The 20277-nt window shown below is 39.2% G+C and overlaps 1 protein-coding gene across 8 annotated transcripts in view; it reads right to left on the bottom strand.

Moving 5' to 3' along the window:
• RUNDC3B (RUN domain containing 3B) overlaps positions 1-20277 on the bottom strand; it is a 146390-nt gene that overhangs the window by 41509 nt on the left and 84604 nt on the right. The gene's annotated exons all lie outside the window — the stretch shown is intronic.

Below are 20277 nucleotides of genomic sequence, written 5' to 3'. Positions count from 1 at the left end.
GTGCTTTGTAAAGTGCATGCACATTGATGGCCTGGTATACAAACAAAGATATAGACCTGGATATTCTACACTAGAAAATTAGGTCGGTTTAACTACATTAATTAGAATGTGAAAAAGATTCCAGCCAACTAAGATGGTCAGTTTTCAGTTAGTTCACCTTTTCCCCAACAGGGGCATTAGCATTTATTAAAAAGTGTGTGATCAAGACATTTAAGTAGGCATGCTAACAGATAGCACCAAAAATTAAATTCTAATAGGTAGCCATCACCTACATCAGGGCACTGTTACTGGAATAATTGACAAGTCAAATTAACAGGCAGCCTTGCCATGCCTAAACAAGAGGACTCGTATAACTAGATTAACACAGAGAATAATGATTAGGTAATTTGAGAAGCTCTAATAACAAAAGAATAAAAACTACCGTATAATAGATTGAACTATGTTACTTATTTGAAGTTTCTGGGTGCAGGCAGACAAGAGATAGGTAGCTATTTTGTGCTCTCGCAGGTAGAATTCTCAGCTAACGTACGTACCATAAACATGTTAAATTTGGGAATCACTATGGGAGTTAAAGTATTAACTAATCTCAAACCCAGACAAAATAAATCTAAAAAAGCACAAGCGCAATAGGAATTAAGGCTTCTACTGTCACTTAGATCAGCACCATAATTCATGTCAATGGGGGTTGAATGAGACAATATTTACCCAAGCACTTTCATTTTTAAGTAAAAGTAATCTTTCCAATTATACCTATGTAAAAAAAGGTAATTTCTTACCTGCAAATTTAATTTCTCTGAAGCAAGAAAATGCCAGTCTACTGGCAATATGATCTCCTACCAGCAGCTGGAGACAGGAAATAAACCAAACTTTGAGACTTTAACCCCTAAAAAAGGGAGCTATACTAGTTGTGTACTCCAGTTCAAGCACTACGTAAGTAGTGAAGAGTAAAAGTGAAAATCAAATCTCAAATAATTCCACTTGAAGAAAGAACAAGCTTAAAAACTTTATCTAGGACAAGTGTGCACTGTAAAGGAAACATGAAATGCAAAATCAAAAATAATAGCAAAACCTCCCGATAACTAAAATCTGTAAAACATCTCTAGAAATAAAGAGAGACCTCTCAAACTTTTAGTACTGCAACAAATACAGAGTGGGATCTCTGGACTGATATATTATTGGACTTTGAGAAATTAGATTAGCAGGTCTGAAAGTAAATTGCTTACTTGTAGATTTAGATGTTGCAATAGGCCATTATTCTTGGGCACAAGCCCTATGCACAGACAGAGTGCCAAAACAGTTAGCTCACAATGAAGCATCTAATGTCAACCTTTGCAGTGAAAAAGAAGGTAGCCACTTGTGCTCCACACTTTCTTATTGGTTACAGCTTGTAAAGGAATCTCCACATGTAGCTGCAAAAATACCATACCAGCTGCATCACAGCCTGGGCCCTTAAGCACTCTTTCTAGTCCTTCTCTCCAGTGTCTCATAGAAAATGTTAAAGATTTATTTCTCCTCTTCCAATCAGAATCCATTGTCATCAGTTCTATGGGGCCTCTGATCTTCTTGGTTACAGCTCCCCAAAGTATTTTGCACCAGCCATTTTGGCAGGGATATCAGCTGTTTGGGGCTTCAATTTCCTAATTTCTAATCTAGTTCCAAGAGAGCAACTTTCTTTCACAGTTAATATAAAAACATCCAGCTAGACAAAAATAGATCTGCTTTACCATAGCATAGCAAGTCTTTGACACACTCAGAACCTTGCCCTGGTGGTGGTGGGCACAGATATTGCTTTAAGCCCTCAGCCAAAGCACCAACCGTAGTCCCTCTTGAAAGGAGACTAGTCAACATAACTAACTTTGCCTTTGATTAGGTTCTAAGATTAAAACCTTGAGATATAGGAGCTCACTAGCAATCACAATCTATTTAAAACCATTGGAAGAGTGAGTCATGTGGCCTAGAGGTAAGGAGATTTTATGGAAGCTTCTAAATCTAATCCTCAACTGTTAGTTCTTCTTCCTTCATTTGAAGAGTAAGGAGTTGTTTTAACAACTATTTCTAGCAGGCTACCAGAAATCTTAATTTGTTTTTCTTGCAATAAATAGTTTGCCTTTCCCTAGAATGGGAAAAAATATTCCCTCTTTTTCAGTTCAGGCACATGAAGTAGGAGTTTCTTACCCATAATTTATTCCTTCTTTTAAAAAAATATTTATTAAGAAATCAGAAAAAGCATAACCTTTCAATTCGTAAGAGATCTGTGGTGAGGATTTTTGATACCTCTGAATTTTGTTAATGTGTTTTTGTCATTTAGACATGTTTCTCTTGGGAACAGCAGAATCTACTAATATCAAGTGAAACAAAAAACTGTGTGAACTTTGTGGTTGTCAGAAATTACTTCTCTAACTTCCAAAGATACCAGTCACGATAGTGGGAGCTTCTGCAGCATTACCCAGTGTTAGAACATGCTTCCACATATAACCTTGTCCAAGTAGAAATCTGCAAAAGCCTGCACGCAAATTTTGTAGTGACACAAGAAAGCACTGACTGATGTCTGAGTGTTAGCCTTACATCTTGCAAAAGAAGTTGCCTCTTCTACTCAGAAAACCAGGTAGCAATTACCCTGGTCAGCAAGCCTTGATGATCATGGGCTCTTTGCATGTAGCTCAGTGAGGCTCTCTGATTCACTCACCTATTGGCTAGAGAAGCCTTAGATTTCAAAGCTCTTTCAGAACTCTGATACAGGATGAATAGGAGATCTGAACTCTTCATTTCTAGCATCCTTTTCATAAATGTGTGCAATGCCTTCCTAATATTCAAGGTGTGTAACTTTTCCCCCTCTCATACCTAGAAGATGGACAAAAAAGGAAAGAACACATCAAGAGCCAGACAAAAGCAAATAAGCATCTTTAGGAGGAAAATAAGAGACACTGTTTTACTCACCACTTTGGTTTACAACAAACAAAAAAGCAGTAAATCCCTGCAGAAAAATCCCACACTGTCTCACTAATTTATAGAGTGAGATGCCATTTTATGTAAGAGAAATCAAACACCCTTTCTCAGTAGTTCAAAAGGGAGGACCTGCAAGGGTACTAAGGACCAATTTGCAGTTCCATGCAGCCAAAAAGAGATTGGAGCGTCAGCACGGTTTTATCAATATGATGGAACCTCACAAAAGAAGATGTCTGAACCTTTGTTAACCAGTCTGCAGATTTAGAGTAACTGCATAGATTAGGAAATGAATAGCTAATTGTTAAAAATATGTAACAGATGTTTATGAAAGCAATGTGGCTACATTAAGCTGTTATTCTATGTATCTACACTTCTTGTGTGGAATAAGTTACTTTGCCTTTAACCTGGCCTCACAATGCACCACAGGTATACGAATGGACTTTAAAAATCACACCTCCTCATCATATGTTAGGAATTTTTTCAGTCTGGCTTTTGATCACGATTCCCCCCCCTTTTTGGGGGGGGGTAATAAAGGCTCTTTGGAAATAATAGCTTAAATCATGTTCCATATTTTCTTTTAAAAATTAGCATCAATTTATATTTCTAGAACAAATATAATTACAAAGGATGAAAAATATGTTGTACATCTTAATTTACAAGACCAGCCATAATTTAAGTTAATATGAGAATGTGACAAAAATTAATTTTGAACCAATTTCCTTTCAATCAAAGATTATGTTTTAGAATGGTTCTGGGGTTTTTGTTCTTTAAAAGTACAAATTCTTCCTCCCTTCTCTCCCATTAATGGATTGAAATTTAATGGATTGAAATTTAATGTAATAGCACAATGTAACTATTCAAAATATGAATCAGATGCATTGTCTGAAGATTACTGTGTAATGCATTCAAAGCACTTATATTAAGTCTCGTATATTAGATAAAGTTTCAACCAATGAGCACATGCGAAGTTAAAAGTGAAGCCTTTTAACAAAAATTTGAGCAAAAAACTTTGAGAAGTTGACAGCATACTGCTAACATCATTACAGGAAGAAGCAGATCTCTGTGGAGTTCAAACAACTCTCCTTCCTCCTCTCCCCGACCAACCCACCAGTAGCCCTCTAAATACACAGAAATTGGTTACAAAAATGTCTGTCATTTAAAATATATAAATCTTCTGTTACTGAATCTGCAACTAGGCAGACTAGATCTGTAACCTTTCTGCCAGGCAAAACCAGCAGCGACCAGGGTTGGGTGCAATATCTAGGGGGTTCCTTTCTATCAATACAACACAGAACCGGCTCAACCCCCACTCAGTAACCTGGGAAAATTACACACCACCCCTGGGCACTTCTGAAAGGCAATACTTCCGCACTCGCAAGCACAGAGTCTGAGTATAGAAAAGAGACTTAATAAAAGGAGGGAAGTAACTTGGTATTAATCTGGAATAACACCACAAATAGGGTTCATAAACATAAGCCATGAGCAAAAGACCCACCCCCAAGTAAGTTGGGCAGTGTCCTTTTCCCCTCAGGTTCTTAAGTCCAGCAACCCAAAAGTCCCTTTAGTGTGCCTGCCCCTTCTCTGCACCCCACTCACAGTTGCTGTCCTTGGTCAATGCAGACCCAGAGTTCACCTCCCACCCTGGGTAGCGGCAAGGAGGCACCTTACTTGCTCCACCACTCGCTGCGCCTCTCTGCCAGCCACCCTACTGGCCACTCGCTGCACCTCTCCGCCAGCCACTCGCTACACCTCTCTGCCTCACCAGCTACTTGTTCATAAGCCAACTGTCAGTCACCTTCTGTTGCCACTTGCCTCTCTCTGCTGTGACCTCTGCATATCAGTCTCAATGATTTTCAGCTCTTTGTAGGCTGGGCAGAAACACTGCCCCATCTCAAGTGATTTCAGTTCTCAGTGATTTTCAGGTCTGGGCAGAAACACAGTGCCACACAACTGATTTATAGAACAAAGAGGCTCCTAATGAACCCTATTTAGCTTTATTCTTTAAACAGTAGGGAGGAACAGGCCAAACCAGTCCGGGGACTCATAGGGAGAGTCTACATACCTCCTGGCTGTCCCCACCCCTCTTACTTTCACAGGGCTCCGACATTCGAGCCTCTGGCTTAATGAGGTCCTTTCAGCTGAAAGTGACCCCCCTCATTTGGGACAGGCTAAGCACAGTCCTGCTTTCCTATATTCCTACAATAATTACAAGATTTTGGTAACAGCATTTCATTATCCCTGCATTAAGTACTAAAGTGATTTGTACCCAACACCAGCCAAAATTGATTTACTTTGACACCACTCTATGTGCTGAATATCTAAGCAGAGCAGGAGCAAACTGTATTTACATAAACACACCCAAAGTCTTGCCCTCTCCCAGCTAGCTGTCAGGGGAGAATTCATTCAGACCCTGCTTACATATCAATTAATAAAACACCCCACATTCAACTCAACAGTATGTAAAGTCAAAACACAAGGATAAGTTCTCTTCTTGATGGGGAATAATCATAGAAACATAGGACTGGAAGGGACCTCAGGAGGTCCTCTAGTCCAGTGGTTCTCAACCAGGGGTACATGTACTCCTGGGGGTATGCAGAGGCCTTCCAGGGAGTGCATGAAGTCATCCAGGTATTTGACTAGTTTTACAACAGGCTACATAAAAAGCACTAGCAAAGTCAGTACAAACAAAAATTTCATACGGACAAGGACTTGTTTATACTGCTTTATATGCTATACAACTAAAAGTAAGTACAATATTTATATTCCAATTGATTTATTTTATAATTATATGGTAAAAATGAGAAAGTAAGCAATTTTTCAGTAATAGTGTGCTGTGACACTTCTCTATTTTTAGATCTGATTTTGTAAGCAAGTCGTTTTTAAGTGAAGTATAATTTGAGGGTATGCAAAACAAATCAGACTCTTGAAAGGGGTACAGTAATCTGGAAAGACAGAGCCACTGATTTAGTCCAGTCCCCTGCACTCATTGCAGGACTAAGTATTATCTTGACCATCCCTGACAGGTTTTTATCTAACATGTTCTTAAAAATCTGCAATGCTGGAGATTCCACAGTCTCCCTAGACAATTTATTCCAGTGCTTAATGGCCCTGACAGTTAGGATGTTTTTCCTAATGTCCAACCTTAAATTGCAGCAAAGGCAATTTAAACCCATTGCTTCTTGTCCTATCCTCAGAGGTTAAGGAGAACAATTTTTCTCCCTCCTTCTTAAATAAATAAATAAAATAAAATAAAAAACAGTTTTCAAATACATAAAAGGTTATGTCCCCTCTCAGTCCTCTCTTCTCCTGACGAAAACACAACAACTTTTTTTCAATCTTCCCTCATAGGCCATGTTTTCTAGACCATTAATAATTTTTGCTGCTCTTCTCTGGACTTTCTCCAATTTATTCACATCTTTCCTGAAATGTGGCACCAAGAACTGGACACAATACTCCAGGTGAAGTTTAATCATCGCGGAATAGAATGGAAGAATTATTTCTCGTGTCTTGCTTACCACACTCCTCTTAATACATCCCAGAATTACTTGATTTTTTTGCAATAGTGTTACACTGTTGACTCATATTTAGCTTGTGATCCACTATGACCCACAGATCCCTTTCCACAGTACTCCTTCCTAGACAGTCATTTCCCGTTTTGTGTGTGTGTGCGCAACTGATTGTTCCTTCTTAAGTGGAGTACTTTACATTTGTCTTTATCGAATTTCATCTTATTTACTTCAGAGCATTTCTCCAGTTATCCAGATCATTTTGAATTTTAATCCTATCCTCCAAAGCACTTGCAATCCCTCCCAGCTTGGTATCATCCATAAACTTTATAAGTGTACTCTCTATGCCATTATCTAAATCATTGATGAAGATATTGAACAGAACTGGACTCTCAATTGGTCCCTGCCGTACCCCACTTGATATGCCCTTCCAGCTTGACTGTGAACTACTCTCTGGGAACGGTTTTCCAACCAGTTATCCACCCACTTTATAGCAGCTCCATCTAAGTTGTATTTCCCTAGTTTGTTTATGAGAAGGTCATACAACACAGTATCAAAAGCATTACTAAAGTCAAGATACACTACATCTAACGCTTCCCTCCATCTATAGGGCTTGTTACCCTGTCAAAGAAAGTTATTAGGTTGGTTTGATATGATTTGTTCTTGACAAAACCATGCTGACTGTTACTTATCACTAAGGCTAAGATTTTGTCATGGATACTTGTAGTAAAAGTCAAACTGGTTATGGGCAATAAAAGAAATCCAAGAAAGCCCGTGACCTGTCCCTGACTTTTACTAAAAACATCCATGATAAAATGAGAAGGGACTGGACAGTTGCAGGGTGTCTGGGAGCTCCGGGACCTCCACCACCCAGGGGAGCTCAGAGCTCCATGGTCCCCCTGCCCCCACATTCAGGGGTCTGCCTGGGTCCCCAACTCCCCTGCAGTGGCCAGGGAACTGCAGAGCTCCCCCACTCCCTGGCGGCCAGGGAACTGCAGAGCTCCCCCACTCCCTGGCGGCCAGGGAACTGCAGAGCTCCCCCACTCCCTGGCGGCCAGGGAACTGCCAGGGTCCCCTACCTTTCCATGGTGGCCACGGAGCTGCAAGGTGGATAAAAATCAATGATTTTTAAAAAATGGACTCACTATGTTAAACATCCAATCACTACTAACCTTTTTGGTGAAAACCAAAACAAATTTTTTTAGCACTTCTGCCTTTTCCACATTTTCTGTTATTGTTCCCCGCCCCCCCCCCATTGAGTAACAGGCTTAGTCCGTCTTTGGTCTTCCTCTTGCTTCTCATGTATTTGTAGAATTGTTTTTGTAGAGAAAGGAAAGCAGTAGATCTAATCCACCTAGATTTCAGTAAGGCATTTGATACAGTTCCACATGAAAAATTATTAGTTAAATCGAAGAAGATGGGGATTAATATGAGAATTCAAAAGGTGGATAAGGAACTGGTTAAAGGAAAGACTACAACAGGCATACTGAAAGGTGATCTGTCGAGCTGGAGGGAGTTTACAAGTGGAGTTCTTCAGGGATCTTATTTAACATTTTTATTACTGACTTTGGCACAAAAAGTGTGCGTGCACTAATAACATTTGCCGATGACACAAAGTTGGGAGGTATAACCAATACGGAGGAGGACCAGAATATCATACAAGAACATCTGGATGACCTTGTAAACTGGAATAATAGAAATGGAATTACATTTAATAGTGGAAAGTCATGCGTTTAAGGACTAACAACAAGAATTTTTGCTATAAGCCGCAGATTTATCAGTTGGAAGCAACAAAGGAAGAGAAAGATCTGGGTGTATTAGTTGATCACAGGAGGTTTATGAGCCATCAATGTGATGCAGCCATGAAAAAGGCTAGTGCGGTCCTAGGATGCATCAGGCAAGGTGTAATGTTATGAGTGTAATATAATATTTCACTGAAAGGTGAGACAGGGCCAGAAAAAGAGTTAACTCACAGACTGACCTGACCCATGGCTGAACTTTAAAGGCGTGTTAGGAAGATATGTAAATGAATAGAGCTTTGAAATGTAAGCCTGCATTGTTAGAGATAGAAGGGTAGATGTTTGCTCAGGTCTTGTGATGTAAGCAAACAAGTCTTGTCTATTGCTACAGCTAGCTTTGATTCAAAGATCAGAAAAGGAATATTAACATTTATGATGACACTTGAGTGAAATAGTATTATTGTCTATATGTCTCTTTGAAGGTTGTGATAAACTGTATATGAACTGTTTAACAGATAAATTACACTATGCTAATTGCCAGGATGTTTGGGAGACAGAAGATTAAGCTTATTCTCTCAGGCCAAGAGGCTGCTGGAAAATGTATAAAAACCCTGGGACACCCTCCTGTTTTATCTCAGATTTGCTTTGGGTTTCAAGAAGGGGAAACCCTAAGCGATAGGAATTGAGATCCCCAGTCACTGACTGGAGTCACCCTGAATATGGACATTGGACTATAACCTATAGACTATTTCTAAAAGAACTTCTGGCAACTACAAACTCACCATCTCTGCTATGTATCTGGACCTCAAGAAATTGAACTTGAGTCTGTATGTATATTGATCTTTCAACCAACTCTCTTTTCTTGTTTAATAAATTTTAGTTTAGTTTAGTTGTTAAGAATTGGCTATAAGCATGTATTTTGGGTAAGATCTAAGTTATTATTTGACCTGGGTGTGTGGCTGATCCTTTGGGATTGGGAGAACCCTTTCTTTTATATGATACAAGATTTTCAGAATTTATCATCATATGTTTGACATGTGTGTCTGGATGGAGGCCTGAAGCTGGGTACTTTAAGGCAACTGCGTTATTTGGACTTCTGAGTAACCAGTGAGGTAATATAGAAGCTGCTTTGTTCTGGCTTGGTAAAGCTAAGTATTGGAATATCCACCAGCTTTTGGGGTTTGTCTGCTCTGTTCTGTTTGCAGTTCACTCTAATTGAGTGACCTCAGCTGGCTCTCACGGGCACCATCGTCACACAGGGTATTTCCAGTAGAGACAGAGAAGTGATAGTACCATTATATAAGGCATAGCTGAGACCTCATCTGGAATACTGTGTGGTCTCTCATGTTTAAGAAAGATTAATCCTAGAAGGGCTACGAGGATGACCCAAGAAATAGAAAACCTACCTTATGAGAGGAGACTCAAAGAGTTTGGCTTGTTTAGCCTAACCAAAAGAAGGCTGGGGGAGATGAATGCTCTCTATAAACACATCAGAGGGATAAATACCATAGAGGGAGAGGAGTTATATAAAAGTTAAGCGCCAATGTAGACACAAGAACAAGTGGATATAAACTGGCCATCAAGAAGTTTAGGCTCAAAATTAGGTGAAGGTTTCTAACCATCAGAGGAGTGAAGTTCTGGAACAGCCTCCCAAGAGAATAGTGGGGGCAAAAAACCTAACTGGCTTCAAGTTTAACTTGGATGGGGGGTATGATGAGACTGTCCACAATGGCATGTCGCCCATCAGCGACTGCCAGTAGCAAAAATCCCCAACAGCTGGAGATGGGACATTATATGGGGACGGTTCTGAGTTACTATAGAGAATTCTTTCCCAGGTATCTGCCTGGTAGGTCTTACTCACATGCTCAGGATCTAACTGACTGCCATATTTGGGGTTGGAAAGCAATTTTTCTCCAGGTTAGATTGGCAGAGACCCTGGGTTGTTTTTGCCTTCCTCTGCATTATGGGGCACGGGTCACTTGCAGGTTTAAACTAGTGTAAATGATGAATTCTCTGTAACTTTAAGTCTTTAAATCATGATTTGAGGACTTCAGTAACTCAGCCAGAAGTTAGGGGTCTATTTCAGAAGTGGGTGGGTGAGGTCTTGTGGCCTGAAATGTGCAAGAGGTCAGACTAGAGGACCACAATGGTCCCTTTCGACCTTAAAGTTTGATTCTAACTATGGCACCTGGCTTGGGCTTATTTAATAAACTATATTGTATCACTATTTCTCAAATACAATATTCCCATGATTTTTCCCCCATCCAAGTTAAACATAAGTAGCATATACAGTGTAAATAGTGTACAGTAACTCCTCACTTAACATTGTAGTTATGTTCCTGAAAAATGTGACTTTAAGCAAAATGTTAAGCTAATCCAATTTCCCCATAAGAATTAATGTAAATGGGGGGGGGGGTTAGGTTCCAGGGAAATTTTTTTCACCAGATTTTTTTAAATTATATATATATATATACACACACACACACACACACACACACATATACACACACACACACACACACACACAGTATACGTTTTAAACAAAATTTAATACTGTTCACAGCTATGATGATTGTGAAGCTTGGTTGAGGTGGTGACTTTTTTAAACCCCAGCCAAATGTGCTCTGAGACATTCAAAAGGCAGATGTTTTTGATTATGCATTTTGAAAGGCCTTGCTTATAGATTGTAAATGTACTAGACTTAACCATAATCTAAAAATTCTATAAGCAGGATACATGTTGTATAACTAGAACAGTTTATCAAAATGTTAACTTCTGAGTGAGATATAATAGCCTTCTCGCTATTCTATTTATGTACAATATCCTCACTTATGGAAGAAAGAAAGAAAAAATACCACCATGAAAATGGCTGATTGAAATGGAAGCTGAAAGATAACTTGTGAAGGAAGAGGGAATTTGTATATACTGTCACCTTGTTATGGCAATCTATATATAAACTGGTCTATAGGAAGCACTTACAAATTCTCTCATTCATGAGGCAGCCAACACAATAAAGAAAAACCACCTTAAAATAGCAATTGAATCTAAATTTACACATTGAGAAAGCCACATTAAGAAAAATCAAGGCAAGTACTCACCATACTAAATAAAAATATAAGAAACTGAGGAAAGACTAGCAGTCAGTACAAGGGATTTAAAACGGACATTGCTGTGATGGGTTGGGTCACAGAAACCCCCTTAAGACTGTCACTAGATGTGCTGGGATACCGCTGAGAACAAACCCTGCCAGAAGAGGCTTCCTTCCACTCCTGTCTTGCTGAGTTAGACACTACAGTCAGCTTCAGCGCAGACCCAGGAGGTTGGGCCAGGTCCCCCCTGCAGTTCACTGAAACTGATATCCACTCAGCTCAGGAGCTTCTTAGTTAAGAGAGACATTCCCAGCACCCAGTATTCAGTCTTTCTGGGAGCCTAAATTCCAAATAAATCCATTTTACTCTGTGTAAAGCTTATACAGGGTAAACTCAAATTATCCGTCCTCTATAACACTGATAGAGAGATATGCACAGCTGTTTGCTCCCCCAGGCATTACTTACTTACTCTTGGTCAATTAATAAGCAAAAAAGTGATTTTATTAAGTATAAAAAGTAGGATTTAAGTCGTTCCAAGTAATAACAGACAGAACAAAGTAAGTTACCAAGCAAAATAAAGCAAAATGTGTAAGTCTAAGCCTAATACATTAAGAAACTGCATACAAGTAAATCTCACCCTTAGAGATGTTCCAATAAGTTTCTTTCACAGACTGGACTCCTTCCTAGTCTGGTTCCAGCAATCACTCACACCCCTGTAGTTACTGTCCTTTGTTCCAGTTTCTTTCAGGTATCTCTTGGGGGTGGAGAGGCCATTTCTTAAGCCAGCTGAAGACAAAATGGAGGGGTTTCCAAGGCCTTTTATATTCTCTCTTGTGGGCGGAAACCTCTTTGTTCTCCTGTGCAAAAATCATAGCAACAAGATGGAGTTTGTAGCCACCTGGGCAAGTCATATGTCCATGAATGATTCAGCTTTTTGCAGGCCGACGCCATTGTTTACATGTTAGTTTGAACATTCCCAGGAAAGCTCAGATGTGGATTGGCGTTTCCCAAAGTCACTGTCAGTTAAGTGTTTCTGGATTGGGCACTTAGGATTATTCTCATTTTCTCAAGAAGCTGACCAAATGCTTCACTGAAGCTACTTAGAGTCAAACACATTGATACACAAGACATAGACAATATTCATAACTTCAAATACAAAAATGATATACACATAGACAGTACAGTCATAACCAGCAAACTACAACCTTTCCATAGACACCCCACTTGACCTCTGCTGTACAAGACCTGGCGCAACCATAGGACCCTGGTTGCAACTATGATCGATATGGTCACAGTTCATGTCAATAACGTCACAATTGCCAACCTGAAAAGAATGCGTCTGAAAAAAAAAGGAAAATGTTCCTAATGTAAATTGAGTTTACACAACCTGTCTCTCTAAAGGGATTTAGAGAAAAGAGGATTAGTATTCTGAATTTTGCCATAATAGGAAATGAATTTAGCAGCAAGATCAAATACTGGACTGTATCTCACAATTTCTATGGAGTGAGGAAATAAAGTAATTAAATAGTTAGCTAGGCAAACTGAGTTTATTATACTGAAACTGTTTGAGGACTGAATTCCCTTTGAGAATCTTGCAAGAAGAATCCCCCCAAAATAGATAGTAATAAGTGCTATATCTATATCTAAAAAAAAAAAAAAAAAGATGCTTTACCTAGTGCTCCAGAGAATTTGGCATTCCTAGAAAGATAAGATTACAAAGGCCATGGCAATCCAGACTTAACAGTGATGTGGGGCTGAAAGAATATGGTACAAGAATTAAACAGGGCTTGAATCAGTACCAGAATAACCATATATATTTTTTGACAACGGCTGAGTTACCAATCTTTTAGACAAGATTAAGACAGATGTCTCCCCCAAAAGTACAGAAAAAACAAAGAAAAAACTGAGCCAAAACAAGTTATTGCTAGAATAAGCTGCAAAATAAAAAGCTCTTGATAATGGACATTCAGAATCCTTTGTATTTTGCTGCACGATCAAGAATAATACTCTAGGGTTATAATATTTTGGTTTTGTTGTCATTATAGAGAGATGTTCGTAACATAGAGTAGTGTTTATGGTTCCTTTTCTAATTCCCTGCTCATTCCTAACACACTGAACAGAGGTATGATGGTTTTACTGCCTTTTCCTTCAACAGAATGAAACACATTTTAGGGAAGGAGATGAACTTTTAGTGTCCTTAATGGAATCCTGCCCTCTTTATTAATAATTGAGCCGTTACCAACTCTTAGGTTATAGTGCAGCTGGATTCAGTTATTTTTCATCTAGGACTTCTTGTATTTTTATGCTTTTCCTATTTTGATTAAAATGTGTTGTATCAAAAAAATAAAGGGTCAAATTATACCCTTCACTTGTATATACAGAAGCAGTGGACCTGGAGGACACAATTAGGAATGCCATCCGTGCTGCATCATTACCTTCAATCTCATAAAAGACCACAGCAGAGGATCAGGATCCATCCATAAAAAAGGAAGTAAAACAAAAATCTGCATACTGCAGACAGATAATTATGAACCATGCACACAGAAGGAAGTGAGGAATGGGATTATTACACTGTTATTTTCATAATTATAGTGCTAGGAATCTGTATTTCCAGCTACTCACTGTTCACAGATTCTTCTATAAACAGGAATTAACACTTTAAAACATGTGCCATTCTTTCAGGCCTGGATCCTCCAGATGTTCTTGATAGGTGGTAAAATCAAATGGGGAGGTGGAGAGTCCGTCATTGGAGGAGATTTTTAGTTCCTCCTTCTAGGAAGATAAGGTTTCAGCTTCTTTTCAAAAGGCATTATTTATCTTTCTTCAAGAAACTCTTGACTCTGCAAATATCACCTTTATCAACTGGTCTCTAACCTTCCTTTTTGATAAGACTGAAAAAGCAAGACAGACAACAGTGTATTGCCAGAGAATGACAAAGCTTAAGCATTCGTACACGTTTATTAGATCCGTCAGCATCTGTTGGAACATTTGACCACAAGGTATTGCCAGTGCTTCTGCAGACTATAGCTGGGATATATGGAGCACCTCAGATGCCTTGTTTGTATTTTCTTTTGGAGAGAAACTAGAGAACAACACTGGGTAAATGTAAATGGTGAGAGTGCTCATGCAGACATTTAAAGGATTCCAGTTCATCATCCCTTCTATCCAATGCGCACATAAGCTTCCTGAGGAGACAGGCAGGCATTATAGACTGAAGCATGTAGATGATGGGCATATGTAGATAAATTTCCCATCTCCTTTTCACAGGATCTGGATAACTGCTTGGCTTTTCCAGTGTCTAACAAATCGTTGCTGGGATAAGACCTAGCTTGCTGAAGCACAGTCAGGATAAAATGGGGGTTTGATGATGATGCATCGAGAAAGCAACTGTAGGAAATAAAAATTATATACATTCCTTCAACAAAATAAGCCCTCTTATTTTTTGGTAATCTAAATTAGATCTTGTCTCTTGCTGGATCCATAGCTGTTACCAGATATCCAGTCAGCAGCAGTCAGCAGTGCTGGTGAGAAAGCTGTAATCTTTCCTTTCAGATGCAAACCTACCCATGGATCCATGCTTTTCCCACCTCTGTAGTGGTTTACTGCAATTTACATTGATCAACAAGTGAAGACCACTTGGAAATGCCAGTTAATATAAAATATATCTGTGAGCTTTCATTAGCTGTGCTTCTCACAGGGAATAATATTAAGTCTGTTCTTTGCGATCTACACAGGCTTGCATTTGTTTCTGGAAATAGTTCATGCTACTTATTTTGATGTATAATATTTCTACATGGTTTGGGTCCCAGCTACCTTAGACTACCCATCTCTGTGTGTGATACTATGGCAGTTCAGACCAACTGAGCTGTTCAAGCTTACTAGCCTCCAGGTTAAAGAAGAGCTGAGGACAGGATGATTTTAATAGAAATCAACTGTGGTGGTATTCAAGGCAGGGCCCTTAACTTTGGGATATGCTGCCTTTTAGCACAAAAAACACCAAGTTTGCTAACCTCTGGGGCATGCTGTCATGCTTAGTTTTTCCTACTATGTTTTTGATCAATTGTTTTGTGGGAGAGGTGGATGTTCTACTTATCTAGTTTACAATATTCTTAATGTAGTAAAGTTTTTTGTATATATGCTTACAGCCTAGGACAGTCACATTTTATACATATTAGATACTGAAAAAAATCTGCAAGGATTTAGGGAACAATTGAAGAAACCCAGACATAGGATATTCATTAGATTAATTAACAGTTCACTGATCATTTCTGCATTCTGTGCATGGTACTGAGATTTTATATCTATTTAATAATGAAAGATGGAGGTTCCCAACTAAATATTTTAAGCCAACCATTCACTGAGAGAAGCAAAATACAACAAAAATATCCAAATGATACTTTTTTGCTTTAAAAGGGGTATTATTTTGACGTGTAGATTCTTTATAACATTAATAACAATGAAATAAAACCCTAGATGCACTGTATCCAATGTGACATCCTGTACTACATGCATCCGGCGAAGTGGGTATTCACCCACAAAAGCTCTTGCTCCAAAACGTCTGTTAGTCTATAAGGTGCCACAGGATTCTCTGCTGCTTTTACAGATCCAGACTAACACGGCTACCCCTCTGATACCTGTACTCCATGTTCACCACTTTCATATGGCTATGAGATATTTTGTACAAAGTATGCTCTGTGAGATATCATTTGAAAAATCACAATCTGCTGAACGTTATTGTCCTGTTAAAATGTGTGCAACAACATTGCATGTAAAAGCGATGAGATTTTACTATATGATTGTTACTGAAATATGTTGTAATTCTGGGGAACACCCACAGAATAGCTCTTCATAGACAAACAAAGAACTGACCACAGGTGTTATAAAACTATTAACTGATAAAACAACCATTCACCAGCAGGGGAGACAGTAAGACACTTGAGGATATTATGAACATTAATATTTTTAAACGGCAATGAGTTATGCCAGATATGCCATGTAAGATATCTGCAAAAATGTTATAATTTGCTAAATATGATAATCGCATTTCTGTGTTTGTATCACCTTTGTATTAATATGTATGCCTGTATTACAAAACTTGTGCTATGCTTCCAGGTGACACTCCCAGACAGTTTGGCATCAGCACTGCCTGCTTAATGGCCCATTATGGGCCATCAGCTACACAACTGACCCATTGAGAGAAGGCAAGGGATACACCTTATGACTCAGCAAGGCATACAGGGGCATGCCTATGAACAGAAAAATCTTCCAAGCCATGTGCTGGGCAGCTTGTGTTTGAAACAAAGGAAGCACAAACTGCATGGCAAAAGACTATAAAAGACAACTGCATCTTCTCCATCTTGTCTTCAATCCTGCTTCTTACCTCTGGAAGAACTTTGCTACAAACTGAAGCTCTGAACAAAGGACTGAATGACCCATCCAAGCTGTGGATTTATTCCAGAGGAACTTTCAAGCCAGCAAACTCACCAATACTGCTAGGAACCTGATGGACTTAAGTCTTTGTACGTTTTAAATCTTTGACTGTTTTACTGTTTAACATCTCTCTTCTTGTTCTTTCTTTTTTCTTTATAATAAACCTTTAGTTTTAGACACTAAAGGATTGGCTGGCAGCGTGGTATTTTGAGTAAGATCCAAACCTATACTGACCTGGTAACATGGCTAACCCTTTGGGGTCAGAAGAACATTTTGTATATGTAAGCAGAGTTATTTAAATAACTTCTCACTGTACTGAACCTAGGTGTGCTGATTGGGAGCCGGAGGACTGGAATGCAATAAAGGGAGCTGTGTGATTTCTTCTTTTGCTTCTTGATAACCAGTGTGGGAGATCAGAAGCACAGTTGGTGACTGGTTGGAGAGTTTAACTTCAGTGTTACCCTCCAGTCTTGGCAGTATCTGCTCTCCCTTTTGCAGCCTGCCCTGACCTTGGCATTTCCAGTGAGGGCTGCCCCAGGCACCACTGGTCACACAGGGGACTGTTTTGTTTACACCCCAGCTGGGGGTAATCCTCAAAGTAGGGGAAAGGGTATAGGAATGGAGAACTCACAACCCACAAATTACCTCTTTCCCCCATCTCTGCTCACAGCAGCTACAACACTTGAAAGAAAAAAGGAAGCTTTTGGAATTAGGGGAAGGGGTCTTAGCTGGAAGGCTTTCCCACTAGTACAGACTGCTGTAAGCTTTTGAGTAAGAAGAAAAAACTTTGTTGTTGTTGTTTTCAAGATCACTTAGCTTGGTAAAATTTAGAGATTAGCTTGCATTTTTAACTTCCTTCTTTTGTAACTAATCCTGATTAATATGCCTTATCGCTTATAATCACTGAAATTCTCTCTCTCTCTCTATTTAATAAACTGTTTTATCTAAAAAAGTGTGTTTGATGTGTTTGGGAAATTTCTACTCAGGTCAACGGGGCTGGTGCATACTCATTACCCTTTGTTGGAATGATGGACTAATTATGAGCTTGTACCATCCAGTGGGTTACTGAACAGTACAAGACACACATTTCGGGGAGGGTGTCACACCCAGAAAAAATATAGCAGTTGCTATCTGGAAAGAGAAACAGAATACATAATAAACAGGAGCTGGCATATTAAGCTGACTCAAGAAGAGGCCCTTCGTAAGTCCACTGTGGAGTGCACTGTTCTTAAAATATACAACCTTCACCTCTCATAGCACTACATCTTTATCTTTTACAGCTGATCCTTTTGTATCCTCCATGTACAAATTTCAGATTTATCACACACTTACAAAAATGCCTTTATTCAAGAATATTTTTTAAAGGTAAGGAAATGGAAAGCCAAATGTTTCAAACTGGAGCACATAACTGTCCAAACGATGAAGATCAAAGGCAACCTAAAATGTATTTAGCCTTATTTTCAGCTGTAATAAAATGGTAATAAGTTAAAGCAGTGAAATTCACCACTTCAGCAAAAACATTAGCAGAGCAGAACAGTTTCAATAAAAAGAAAACAGACTATTTTTATAATATAATAGCACTTTCCATTAATATAGCAAAGGGCCTTAAATCAGTGATCTGAAGGTGCTTTACAAACATTAATGTGTTCTGCCTCAACACCTATATGAATTAGGGAAGTATTAGCATCCCAGGCTCATTTACGGCTGTTAGTACAAGAAACTGCAGCACACATTTCACTACTTTAATATGCTAATAGTGAGGCTGGGGGGAGATGAGGAAGGACATAAAACTAAGATACCTGTGTGTACTTGGAGTTCTATAAACACAGGTTCAACCATTTCATAATGTTAATAGCAACTGACCAAATTAATGCTTTAATGCAGGCAAACGAAAGTAACAATGCCGTTTAGGTTCCCTACCAACTCAGTTTCTGTTTAAGTATGAAGCAAAGATCAAGGGTGGGCAAATATGGAGGAAATATGTTTAGAGAATGCCAGTTGCTGCTAGTTTTCACCCTCAGGTTCCTCCAAGTCATTTTCTCTGCCTTTCCTCTAACTCTCTGGGTTGAGTAAGTAACTGAATTTGCAAACTCATTTTTGGGAGAGTAAATCTGATAGATTTGCTGCAGTCACAACATTAATTTGTGTAAAATTGTACATGGATCTCTAAGTAGCTGCCTTACATTTATGAAAGGAGACTTAGCCCACAGCCCCAACGATGGCATCGCAAATGGCCATGTAAGGCGGGATTTTTTTTGGTCTTAAAAAGCACCACATAATCGTACTCCAGCATCTAAGCTAGCTAACACTCCAAGAGAAAAAAAAAATGAAGGTTGAGTTTTTCAAAACAGTGCCGAATTTAGTCACACATCTTCCCTTTATACTGAGCACCCATAACTCCAGTGGAAATCAGTGGGAATGACAGATGTTTAGTACCTTCAAATATCAAACTAGACCAAAGTTGGCACCCTCACAAATCAGTAGCCACTTCTGAAACTTTTGCTCTAGGATATGAAAGATCAGTTATTAGCCACAACTGCTAAACTGTGGGTCAGTAATAGAATTTAAGTACAGGCAGGTCTCGCAGAGCTTGCAGCCAGACTTTCTCCTAATCAGAGAAAATGAGGGGGGGAAAAACACCTCTAGGAGCCTTGAAATCATCACAAATGAAATACAAAACTATTCTGTGAAACTCAGCAGGAATGCACAAGTTACAAACATCAGCAGTTCCATGATCTAATAGAAGGTGGAAGAAAAACATTTTATTAATTAGACATCTTTAAATGCATACAGAGTGAGATTCAGGGCTCTAAGAGGTACAGCCCAGGAGAAACCTAAGGTGCCTTTAAGCCACCCTTGAAATCTCCCAGATCCTAGGCTACTCCAGAGGCTAAAGTGGACACTGGTGTAACTTATGACTCAGCTGGGGATGCTGCCCAGAATCTCCATAGTGCTATGAGCTGTTGCCCTGCCCATCACCCAGCTATATCCCAGCATACCCTTATGTTAGAGCTCACAAAATGCCTCAGAAGAGATCCTGAGGCTATTGTCCTTATTTCCTTCCCCTGGGGGAATTCTCCCATCGTTGGAGGCAGGTTATCAGACTCAGAGAAGGATGATTCAGTGATTAGGGCACTAGACTGGGATTTGGAGACCCAGGTTTAGTTTTTGCTCCACAACAGACTTCCCGTGTGACCTTAGTAAGTCATTTGTTCTCTCTGTGTCTCATTTCCACATCTCTAAAATGGGGATGATAGTACTTCTGTACTTCACAGGGATGATGTGAGGATAAATACATTAAAAATTGTGAGGCTCTCAGATGCTATAGTAATGGAGGCCACATAAGTACTTAAGATAGATAAATTAAAGCCCCTTTATGTTGCTCCAGCCCTTTTATCTGACATAAAAGCATGGGTGAGAAGTCCATGGCATGTCAAATAATGAAGCCCTCAGTTCTAGCAGAACTGCTTCTAGTGTTTCAGAGCACCATACAAACAGAATAGAATAGTAAAGCAGGAGTCTCTGGAGGTGTATTTGTGAAGGAGAAATATCTTTTTCCCCAATAAA

This window comes from Mauremys reevesii, linkage group 2 (genome assembly GCF_016161935.1).
Source record: "Mauremys reevesii isolate NIE-2019 linkage group 2, ASM1616193v1, whole genome shotgun sequence".
NCBI classification, from domain to species: domain Eukaryota; kingdom Metazoa; phylum Chordata; order Testudines; family Geoemydidae; genus Mauremys; species Mauremys reevesii.
This window is presented reverse-complemented; position numbering and strand designations above follow the sequence as displayed.